Source organism: Saimiri boliviensis, chromosome 4, assembly GCF_048565385.1.
Source record: "Saimiri boliviensis isolate mSaiBol1 chromosome 4, mSaiBol1.pri, whole genome shotgun sequence".
NCBI classification, from domain to species: Eukaryota; Metazoa; Chordata; class Mammalia; order Primates; family Cebidae; genus Saimiri; species Saimiri boliviensis.
The window spans coordinates 71,294,173-71,307,060 of NC_133452.1; the positions used below are offsets into that span (position 1 = coordinate 71,294,173).

Sequence of the window (12,888 nt, forward strand, 5' to 3'; positions counted from 1 at the left end):
AAACATAAATGAATAGTTCTGCTTCTAAGTTTCCATTATCTATGATGGTGATGACAATGGTACTTTAACTTAATAAATGGAAATATGTCAAAGTATGCTGTAAATATAATATATCACATATATAATGACTTGAAAAATGTGGAGATATACAAAGTTTAACATAGCACTCAGTATGTGTGATTTATTAAATGATGTGATGCTGATGTTGAAATTTTTATTTTTAATACCATATCTTTTCTAACAAAGGATCAATGTCAAAATGTAATATTAAGTATAATGACACATAGTAAAATTGATTACCTTGCAATAACTAATCTTCATAAAACCCTCAGTGAATTTATTATCATTGTGTTATTTATTATAAATCAGTTCAGAAAGGTTAATTAATGCATGCAGAGTAACACAGCTAAAAATCAGCAGATGTGGGATTTGAATTCACAGTCATCACTCACCAAATTTTTTCTTTCTGCTGCACCGGTGGTTCTTAAACTTTAGTATGCAGCAGAATCACCAAGAAGGGCTTGTTGAAACACACATGGCAGGACCTCACTCATGGGTTTCTAATTTAGGAGGTATTGGTTGGGGCTGAAGAAAATTGCATTTGGAACAAGTGCCCAGGTGATAGTAACATAAGTGTTTTAAAACAAGAATTTGATAACTTCTATTCTACACTATGATGCCTCTCAGATATTGCTGAAAGGAGAAAAGAAGCAGGCTCACCTAGTTCAGCTACCTCAGAGAAAAATGCTTAGTCATTAAAAACACAATTCCCAGAGCTACACTACCCTAACTTGAATCCTGATTCTGCTACTTACAAGATGCATGTCTCTATTTTTGCCCCAGTATCTTCCTCTATAAAGTGGAAATAATAAGAGTTTCAACTTCATATGGTTGTTACGAGGATTACAATGATCAATATGCATAAAATGCTTAGAGATAGGCCTGATACATAGGAAACAGTAAGTGTTAACTATTATTATCACAGCACAGCAATTTGTTTAAAATTACTGAGTGTTCAAATGATAAAAAGACATATTAACTTACACAGTGTCATTTTCTGACAAAAGAAACACGCAAATAGAAATACTTTCTGAAACAAAGACAAAATCATCTATTGTATGGTGTCATATCAATGTGGCTAAAATTTTCAAGCTAAGTTTTATAAAGACACAGATCATATTTCACGTGGGTGATTTTTGTATTGATCTTCCATAAATCCTGATAGCGTAACATACCAGTAAAACATAAATCAGTGAAGGGATTTCTGAAGTACATTGGTATAATAGGTCCTAGGCACTCGCTTTAAGATGATTTGGTTCCCATAAGGTTCAAACTCGAAAAGTTTAGATGAATAGAAAGTGACCATATCTACAGATTCTGTCTGAAATATTAAATCTCGTCTGTCATACAGACTTTACAAAAAGTACAGGATCACAGTTGATTCATCACTGAGTTTTCCAACAATGATAGTGTTGGCTGACACGCAAGCAGTATGAGAAATCAGGGACTCAAACATTCTACAATGTTTAGCATATTTAATAGCAAGACTCCTTTTTAAAAAGAAAAAAGGTTAATTCATTTCAATGCTAGGTATCTGCAGTCATGTACATGGGTAGCATGGATCATTCTATATAAAAGGTAAATAAATACAGGAAAAGAGAACAAGAGTATTAGAGTGAGGATTTTCTCTATAGAAAAGTATTATGGGACTTTTTCAACTTAGGGTAAAACCCAGACACTGTAACGAAAAGTGTCAGTAAAATAATAATCATATTATTTCATAAAAATTATATAGAGAGAGTATTTTTCCTTTGCTAATATTAAAACACAAACATTGGCACTTGCGGAGGCGAGAGAAGCGCCTGCTGCTGAAATTTGGAGGCCTGCTGGGAACATGACTTATAAAAGAAACTGTGTTTGGAAGGCTGTGGTCCAAGGTTATTTTTGCCGGCTATAAGTGGGGGTCTCCGGAACCAAAGGGAGCACACAGCTCTTCTTAAAATTGAAGGTGTTTATGCCCGAGATGAAACAGTATTCTATTTGGGCAAGAGATGTGCTTATGTATACAAAGCAAAGAACAACACAGTGACTCCTGGTGGCAAATCAAACCAAACCAGAGTAATCTGGGGAAAGGTAACTCGGGCCCACGGAAACAGTGGCATGGTTCATGCCAAATTCCGAAGCAACCTTCCTGCTAAGGCCATTGGACACAGAATCCGAGTGATGCTGTACCACTCAAGGATTTAGAACTAATGAAAAGTCAATAAACAAATGTAGATTTGTGCTCTTGTAAAACACACACACACACACACACACACACACACACAAGACTTTGCTTCTTTGCTGAGGCAGCCAGTATTGAAAAAATGTAGCTTTCTCTTACTAAAGAGCAAAGTTATTTTTACTGTGGCAAACTTCAGAGCAAATGCCCCCTCCAATGACAGATCGAATTCTCATAGTTAAACTACTTACAAGAAAGAACAAATCTATTTTCACTATATTATTGAAGGTCTCGAATATCTGTGAAGAATCCTCACTATGCCATTTCTATAGTTATATAGAACCTAAATACATTCTATTACTCAAAAAATTAAAATTAAATATTAATCTAGAAAACCATTCAAAACCTATAATTCTTTAATATTTGTGCTGTCTCTTATAGACATCATATTCATGAGTATTTACAGTATCTGAAACTCTGAAATGTCCCAGGAGTAGCAAAGGAAGTTCTGAGGGTTTTTATATGTTTCCTGTTGCTAAGGTAACCACATCCTTGATATCCATGTGTTCGACATGTCACTCTCATTTTGGGTCTGGCTCTCAGAGAGCCAGCACTGGTGCATGGCATCAAAGAAACACAAGAAATAAAAACAAGACAAAAGACATGGGAACTGTTGTTTCTTCTCAAATATTTTATTTATATATATTATATATATATATATATATATATATATATATATATATATATATATATATATATATATAATGTACAACAAACACTGGCATGGTAATGCTGAAATACTTAAATTCCTAAATTGAAGTTATAAAGAATATTTAATGAGAAAAGAAGTACTAGTATATCAGGGTTTTCTATAGATAATATTATCAAACACTATCAGAAAATGAAAGGAAACAAGTTTATATATGATCAACTATAGAATAACATGCACACATGAACAAAAAGCAAAGGAATATTGAATCAGTGTGTGAATTGTGCAATAAACTCAATGAACCATTATAAAAGGTATTTTCACTTTCAATATACTCACAGAAATGTCTAAATACTGAAGTCAGTTCAACCATGAAAACTTTGATCAACATAAAATATATCTAATAGAAAAGGAATTCATTCTTATGTGTTAAATATTAACTAATCTATTAATATTTTGATCACTATTAAAAGCAAAACTTTTTCTATATTATGGTTCTTTTTATAAATAAAATACATGTAAGTATAGATTAACAAAAAGCATATTAAAGCAGTTTTATAATCATCATTTATGTAATACTGTGAAAATTGAGATATTTTCATAAGTCATAAACAAATGACTTTCCTGCACTTCACTTTAAATACATTTGGTAGTACAATACACAACTAAAGAGACAACTAAATGCAAGAGACAACTAAGGATAATTAATCAACACTGTTTTTTTTCCTTGAATTTTAGTCCAGGCCTGTCGTTACCTTTTCTGATTTTAATTTTCAAGTTTCAACAATAAAACATGATTCTATGGCTTATCTCTGCCTTAATATAGAGGTCAGGAATACTGCAACTTCTTTTGATTTAGCATAATCTTCAGTGTGCAGCATGAATAGCAACCCGGCTTCTCTATTTTTCTTCTTTTATAAGTCCCTGTCTCTCCAACAATCTACAAGTACCTGATAACTCTTTCCAGTCAGTGCCTACCAAGATTGAGCCGATGCTTAAACTGCTGAATATGAAGTATAGAACGTGCTTCAGTGCCGCCCAGCAATGTTCATATATGGACAAGTGGTCAAAAAGTAAATTGCCTTACAGAGGACACTTCTCAATACAATATAAATACTGTATCATCATTTTAGCATCTTGGCCAGACAAGACTCAGTTTAATGTTCCATTTTTTTTATTTAAAAATATTGAAAAGCCACACTGTCTTCCACAATGGTTGAATTAATTTACATTCCCACCAACAGTGTAAAAGTGTTCCTATTTCTCCACATCCTCTCCAGCATCTGTTGTTTCCCGATTTTTTAATGATCGCCATTCTAACTGGTGTAAGATGGTATCTCAATGTGGTTTTGATTTGCATTTCTCTGATGACCAGTGATGATGAGCATTTTTTCATATGTTTGTTGGCCTCCTGTATGTCTTCTTTTGTAAAGTATCTGTTCATATCCTTCGCCCATTTTTGAATGGGCTTCTTTGTTTTTTTTCTTGTAGATCTGCTTTAGTTCTTTGTAAATTCTGGATATCAGCCCCTTGTCAGATGGGTAGGCTGCAAAAATTTTTTCCCATTCTGTTGGTTGCCGATTCACTCTACTGACTGTTTCTTTTGCCGTGCAGAAGCTGTGGAGTTGGATTAGGTCCCATTTGTCTATTTTGGCTTTTGTTGCCATTGCTTTTGGAGTTTTGGTCATGAAGTCCTTGCCTACACCTATGTCCTGAATGGTTTTGCCTAGATTTTCTTCTAAGGTTTTTATGGTATTAGGTCTGATGTTTAAGTCTTTAATCCATCTGGAGTTAATTTTGGTGTAAGGTGTCAGGAAGGGGTCCTGTTTCTGCTTTCTGCACATGGCTAGCCAGTTTTCCCAACACCATTTATTAAACAAGGAGTCCTTTCCCCATTGTTTTTGACAGCAATCCCATTACTGGGTATATATCCAAAGGATTATAAATCATTCTACTACAAGGACACGTGCACACGAATGTTCACTGCAGCACTGTTTACAATAGCAAAGACCTGGAACCAACCCAAATGCCCAACGATGATAGACTGGATAGGGAAAATGTGGTACATATACACCATGGAATATTATGCAGCCATCAAAAACGATGAGTTCACATCCTTTGTAGGGACATGGATGAACCTCGAAACCATCATTCTCAGCAAACTGACACAAGAGCAGAAAATCAAACACCGTATATTCTCACTCATAGGTGGGTGTTGAACAATGAGAACACATGGACACAGGGAGGGGAGCACTACACACTGGGGTCCGTTGGGGGGAAATGGGGGAGGGGCGGGGGGTGGGGAGGTGGGAAGAGATAGCATGGGGAGAAATGACAGATACAGGTGAGGGGACGGAAGGCAGCAAACCACACTGCCATGTGTGTACCTATGCAACAATCTTGCATGTTCATCACATGTACCCCAAAACCTAAAATGCAATAAAAAATATATATATATATTGAAAAGCTCATGACATCAAGGTTCTACTCAAAATGTTAAAAGTAGAGCAAACGTGTAGAAAACACAGATCTGCCGGGCGCGGTGGCTCAAGCCTGTAATCCCAGCACTTTGGGAGGCCGAGGCGGGTGGATCACGAGGCCGAGAGATCGAGACCATCCTGGTCAACATGGTGAAACCCCGTCTCTACTAAAAATACAAAAAATTAGCTGGGCATGGTGGCGCGTGCCTGTAATCCCAGCTACTCAGGAGGCTGAGGCAGAAGAATTGCCTGAACCCAGGAGGCAGAGGTTGCGGTGAGCCGAGATCGAGCCATTGCACTCCAGCCTGGGTAACAAGAGCGAAACTCCGTCTCAAAAAAAAAAAAAAAAAAAAAAAAAAAAAAAAAAAAAAGAAAACACAGATCTAATTCTGATCAATAGCTACCAGGCTTAATAAGCAGCACTGATAAGAGTGTACATTTTCTCATTCTACTTGAGTATGCTTGAGTAGAAAATACATGATTTGGGCTTCAGTATGCACTGATATAATGTGTCTTTCTGGTGATAGAGTATTAACAGCTACTATATGGGTACATGTTGGTGAGCTGGTTAGTTTTGGTGAAAATTAAGGAAATATGGAACTGATATTAGTCAGTTTTTCAGACTATGACTAGCTAAATCAAACTGACTCAGAGGACAATACTTTTTAAACAAATAATAATATATTATATTTGTAACTGTTCTAAAAATAATTTTATCCTGATGTAGATAAGTAGTAAAAAAAAACATGAAAAATATAGGTCCATTAATTGTTTTTATACAGATGCTTTTCACCAGGTGATCTAATTTCATGTTAGCTAAGTAAAAGCCCCAATAAAAATCAATTAAGAAGATTTCTGTTTCTAGGAAAAATGAAATAAAAGAGGCGAGACTTACCCTGCTGACTTAAACAACTGAAAGCCTAGACAAAATACATAAAATAAAGGTTTTAACAACACCGGACATTGGGCAATGAGGGACAGTGATCCTTGATGGACAGAAAACAACAAATGAGGTGGATTTTATGATTATCCCAGCTATAGCCTTGACAGGGTCTCCAAGCAGCAGTACAGAGAGAAGGTACCCAGGTGGAACCAAGCAAAATCCCTCTTATGAGACCAGGAGTTGGGAGTCTGGAGAGAATAAGACAGCTAGACCAAGAAAGAGTAACAGAGAAGAAAAAAGCATAGACTAGAGAGAGAGAACACCAGAGATCTGCAGAAGGTCATTTGGGAGTATTTAACTGATTACTGATGAAAGCATGAATGTAAGACTAGAAATAACTTCTGTACCCACCTGTCTGGATGAAAAACACTCATAACACATGAGGCATTAGGGAGAGTACATAAAATAATTTTGTTAGATTAATAGCTGCTCTGGCCCCACCTAAGAAAACTTAAAAGAAGACCTGAAAGGATCAAACTGCTTCTATAAACTAAATCCCAGAACAAAGCTCAAAATATTTATAAAAATGCAAAAATACTCAGTACCCAAAAAGGTAAAGTATTTTATAATGTCTGGGCATCCAATTAAAACTTATGAGGCATGCAAAGAATCAGAAAAATATAACACATAATGATGAGAAAAAAATCAATTAATTGAAGCTGATGCAGAATTGATGTTAGAATTAGCAGCCAAAATCATTAAAATAATAATTATTAACTTTATCCCAAAAGTTTAAAATGTTAAGTAGAGAAATAGAGGATATAAAGAAGATCCAAATTAAACTACTGAAGATGAAAACTATAGCGTCTTAGATAAAAAGCACATTGAAGGCCAGATGCGTTGGCTCATCCTGGTAATCCTAGCATTTTGGGAGGCCAAGGTAAACAGATTCCTTGAGGTAAAGAGTTTGAGACCAGCCTGGCAATATGGCAAAACAACATTACTACAAAAACTACAAAGATTAGCCAGATGTGATGGTGTGCAATTGTAGTTCCAGCTACCTGGGGGACTGAGGCAGGACGGCTTGAGCCAAACAGGCAGAGGTTGCAGTGAGCTGAGATTGCACCACTGCACTCAGCCCTAGGTGACAAAGTGAGACCTTATGTAAAAAAAAATAAATAAAGTACATTGGATGAGATTAGTTGCAGATTACATATTGCCAAAAAAAGGAAAATATTAATAAACCTGAAAATAGCAAAAGAAACTATCCAAAATGAAGCATAAGAAAAAATAATTTAAAAATAAAAACAGCTCTATGTTTTTTAACATATCACCACTCAGTGGATACATTCACAGAGATATACAACAAATGCCATTGAATTGTATACTTAATTGAATTCTTTGGTATGTGAATTATATCTTAATGGAGCTGTTTAGAAAATATGAGCTATGGGCAACTTCAAGACATTTAATATATGTGTATGGAGTCCCTGAAAGAATGAGTAGAAAGATAGAAAAAAATATGTTTGTAGAAATAGAGGTCAAAATGTTCCAATTTTATTAATGTAATAAAACCATAGATTCAATAAGCCCCATACATTTTAAATACAAGAAAAAATGAAATCCCAGTGTATCATAACCAAATCACTCAAAATGAGAGACAAGATAAACTTTAGAAGCAGCCAAAATTAAAAAGGCGTTCTATGTAGAAATGAGGCAGGAGTATAGGGTCTGGAGGCAAGGCCAATTCTCGCTAACTTCCTATAACAAAATCAAAATGAAAACACCAATTTTCCATGCCCAAGTAACAAGAGGACCAGAAGCTACTCCCTTTGCAACTCCCCACATCTCTGCTTCACAGATGAAAAATTGAAAGTACTTCTGATTTGTTCTCTCCTGCAACTAATCAGGCTGGTCATGGACCAAGTCTTCATTTGCATAGGTTTAATTTTGATAAAGAGTTTAGCCAACTTCACTTCAGCCTCTGATCGGTCCTCTCCTGCAAGCAATCAGACCAACCGCAGGCCACTACTTCATTTACATAGGGTGTACTCCTATACTCCTAGTAACCAATGGGAAACGAGGGTATTTAAACCCCCATATATTCTGTAACTGGGCTCTTGAGTTGCTTGCTTGGCCTGTTCCCACTCTGTGGAGTGTGCTTTCCTTTTCAATACATCTCTGCTTTTGTTGCTTCATTCTTTCCTTGTTTTGTTTGTGTGTTTTGTCCAATTTTTTTTTTTTTTCAAAATGTCAAGAACCTGGACACCCTCCACAGGTAACAGAAACACAGAGAAAGGAATATCAGCAGATTTCACGTTAAAAAAGAACGTGAAAAAGAAGGTGGCGGAGCAACGTTTTTAAATTACGGAAATAAAATACTTGCGTTAGAATCAGGTACATTTAGTCCAAATATATTCCATTTCAAGTTTTGGTTACTCTAGGGCATTTGAATTTTTACATAAATTTTCAAATTATCTTGTCAATTTCTACAAGGACAGCTATTGGGGTAATTGTATTGAATCTATAGGTCGATAAGTGGAAATATTGACATTTTAGCAATATCAAGTCTCCCGACCCATGTATATTGTATAACTCTCGATTTACTTAAGTCTTCCATGGACCCTGTCGATAATGATGTGTCAGTGTTGGTTCATCAATTATAATTAATGTTCCACATGATGTTGGTTGTGGCAGAGGCTTTGTGTGGGGATGGGATATATGTTAAACTTCGTATTTTCCATTAAATTGCTGTGAAACTAAAACTTCTCTAAAAAGTAAAGTCAATTAACTTTTTAATAAATATTTCAAATCAATAACCTAAGTCTCAATATTTAAAATCTAGGAAAAGAGAAAACTGAACCCAATGCAAGCAAAAGGAAAGAAATAATAAAGACTATGGCAGAAATAAGTTGAGAAGAGAAAAACAATTTTTAAAATCCACAAAAGCAAGAGTTCTTTTTTTTAATTAAAAAAAAGGCCAATAAATTTGGCAAACTTTTAGCTTGATTGACCAAAACAAAATAAAACAAGACTCAAATAACTAAAATAGGGAATTAATGAAAAGACATCACTACCAGCCTTAAGAAATAAAAATAGTATTATAAGGAAATACTATTAAGATCTGTATGGCAAATAATTAGATAACTTAGATGAAATTGGCTAATATCTAGAAAGACACAAATTACTGAAAATGACTCAACAAAAATAGAAAATATGAATAGGCTCATAACAACAAAGAATCCCAATTTGTAATTTTAAAACCACACAAAGAAATAACTGAGATGCTGTTACTGTTAAATCCCAGCAAATATTCAAAGAAGAATTAGTATAATTTATTATATATTTTCCAAAAAAAGAAAAGGAAGGAATACGTCTTAACTCATCCAATAAGGTTACTATTATTACCATACCAAAACTAAAGACTTAACAAGGAAAGAAAATTACAGGTCTATATTACTTTCAAATACAGATGCAGAATTCCTCAACAAAATACTAGCAAATCAAATCCAGCAACATAAAAAAGGATTGTACACCATGAAAAAGTGAGATTTACCTTAAGAATGCAAGGTTGCTGTGACATCCAAAAATAGTATATCACAGTATATTAATGAAATAAAGGAAGAAATATGATAATATTGGCAAACAGAAAGGCATTTGACAAAGTCTAAAACTGTTCATGATTTAATAACAATTATTAAAGAAAAAGGTTTCCCTATCAGAAAAATAGCATTACAAAAATTTCATAGTTAACTATCATGCCTAACAAGGGAAGACTGATGTGTCTCCTTAAGATCAGCAATGAGTCAAGGTATTGCATGCATGATTGTGTATTTCTACAAATTTAGAATATTTTACATAACTCTTTTAGTGCATTTAAACTTTTAAAAAAGTTAGAATTTGAAATACTTATCAAAAGCATCATCTCAAAAGTTGCATAATATTCTATCAAGTTGATACACTATAATATATTTGAATACTTCTTATAGAAAATATGGTTACTTTTAAGTTTAAATATTATTTATATGTATATATCAATACTTGCACTCCATATATATATATATATATATATATATATATATATATATATATAGGGTTCCTTGTACCCAGTATTATTTTAGAGATGTAGTTATACTAGGTAAAATAATAGGGAATCTTTCAAACACTTTTATTTACTTGCTAAAATCCTTTACTGTAACTTTATACTGATTTATATCCCCACCAAAAATGGGGATCTCACGCCACACAAACTTTGAGCAATATTTTGAAACTTCAACATTTCAACAGAAGCTCATTGTTGTCTTAATTTGCATTTAAGTTGCTATTTAATATATTCATATTTTTCATATGTGTTTGGTTATTCATGTTTTTGGATTTTTATATGTTCATATTTTTGATGAAAATTTAACTAGAGTATTATTTTTCTTTATGATTTATATAGAAAAAATCACCTTGGATACTATCATATTTGTTCATGGTATTTTCTTGCTCTTTCAGTCTAGTTGTGAAATTTTTAATTTAGTAAACTTTTAAATTTAATATTAGAATTTAAGTTTCTTGAGATACTTGGTCCAGTTCTCTCACATATTTTTATTGACTAAACTACTCTTTGTAGTGAGAACATACAGAACATAGTGTATATAAATTGAATAGTAGTATTATCCACTGTCTAGAAAAATTATCCAAAACTTGTGAATAAAGGAAAAGGAGGACTGTATATCCTTTCAATGTCATACAGATGCATTAAATGAAAGGCCCAGCCGTGAGCATTTAATTCTCAAGGAAAATATAATTTCCTTTGGTATATTATTTATTATTAATCTGGGTCCAAGTTTTGAAATTATGTGTTAATTTATTATTTTTTCTGGTGGAGACATCATTGATTTTTGTCCAAAAGTAATTCCAAAGGTTATGATTTTTTTACCCTTAGGCCTTAAGACAATTTTATAAGTCATCTACCAATTCTATTCCAATACTTTCTTCTTCAACGACTATGCTTAATATTTGGTTGCTCAAATAGTCTTCCAAAAACCTTTACCATCTGACTAGTTCCTTCATTTATGATATAAATAGATTCACACATTTTTTTGAAACCAAGGGGTTAATTTAATCAGGTCTGCCTTGCTGCTTGCTTTTGGTTGCTTGCTTTTTGTTTTTTGGTTTTTTTTTTTTTTTTTTTTTTCCTCGTTTTCAATGAACCTGAAGGTCAGTAAATGCTGAACCTTAACTCTCACTGGCTGCTTTATAAATAACATGCAAAGGTCACCAAGATAACAGTCACTTCAGTTGTTTTATAGGAACTTGGGCCAGCTCCTGTTCAGCCCCAACTGGTTGAGACTATCCACCCTTCAACTGGGCCTACACAAGAACCCCAGAGATGATCTCTTGAAGTCAGAAGCCCAAAAACTCCACCTGCAAATCATGCCAGTGCCACCATTTTCTATACATATTTCCTCTCAAATACCATGAACTTCAACTGTGCTTACATAGGACAAAAATTACTTTATTTTTCTCTACTACCAATCACCTTTCTCCATGCCTTAGACCACTCTACTTCCCTAACCCATAAATATCCCTAAGCCTGATCTTCTGTGAGGCAGATTTGTGAGCTGATCTCTCACCTCCTTACTTGGCAGCCTTGCAAACAAATCTTTTCTCTTTTGCAAAACTTGTGTCACAATGATTGATTGAGCGCATGCAGGTAGAATGACCTAGACCTGGCCAGTCATGCTTTAACATATATTTCTTTAGATTTAACAATGGTCATATTTACATAACATTTACAACTTTTTTGAAAATTAACTTTACACATCTGTATTTATGTACAAATTTTTAAACACAAATATTTTTATCTAAAATTCTATTTTTATTCTGTGTCATTTAGTTTATAATTTCTGTTTGTGCTTCTCTCATTTTAAAAATTCTTCTTTGTTGTTTTTGTTTTACATATTGATATCTTCACATATGATTTGCATGGTCATATCTCATTATTGTTCAATTTAGGTTATTTTCACTTTTTTCAACATATTTCAACTTTATTTTGAAGATCAAAAAAGAAATATAGACTCAGTACTTTATCATAGGTTTAAAGCCCTATTCCTTGACAGTTACTTCACCCCACCTCGTCCCTAGTTGATTTCTTTAAAAAGTCTGTGTTTCAAACCCAAACGGTTGAGTACATTATTATTTTCATATTACATATGGTTTTATTCAAGAATAATAACTCTGTTAAATTTTATTACTCCAATTAAAACTAGTTACTTAGTAATAATGTGCTAAGAACTATGCTGAGCTTTAAAATATATTATTTGGTCACGAAATTACCCTCTGAGATTGGTTCTACTATTATCTCTCATTAAGAAAACACAATCTGAGGCTTACAGAAGGTTAAGTGTCCAAGGTCACACATTTGTAAGTTATCCACCCAGGAATTCAATCTGATTTTGTCTTCCAGGAGCCTGTGCTCCAAACCACTATGAGATGTTGCTTTTTAGTTTAGATCCAACATTATGTTTACATAATTTCAATGTTCAGCATTGGAAATTTTCTGTCACATTTTCATATTTTAAATTTTAATGTAATATCTTTAGTTAGC

At 33.7% G+C, this 12,888-nt stretch overlaps 1 pseudogene; it reads left to right on the forward strand.

The window, feature by feature from the left end:
- LOC120363283 (large ribosomal subunit protein eL33 pseudogene) overlaps positions 1-2,278 on the forward strand; it is a 3,901-nt pseudogene extending 1,623 nt beyond the window's left edge.
- Positions 2,279-12,888: the final 10,610 nt, after the last annotated feature.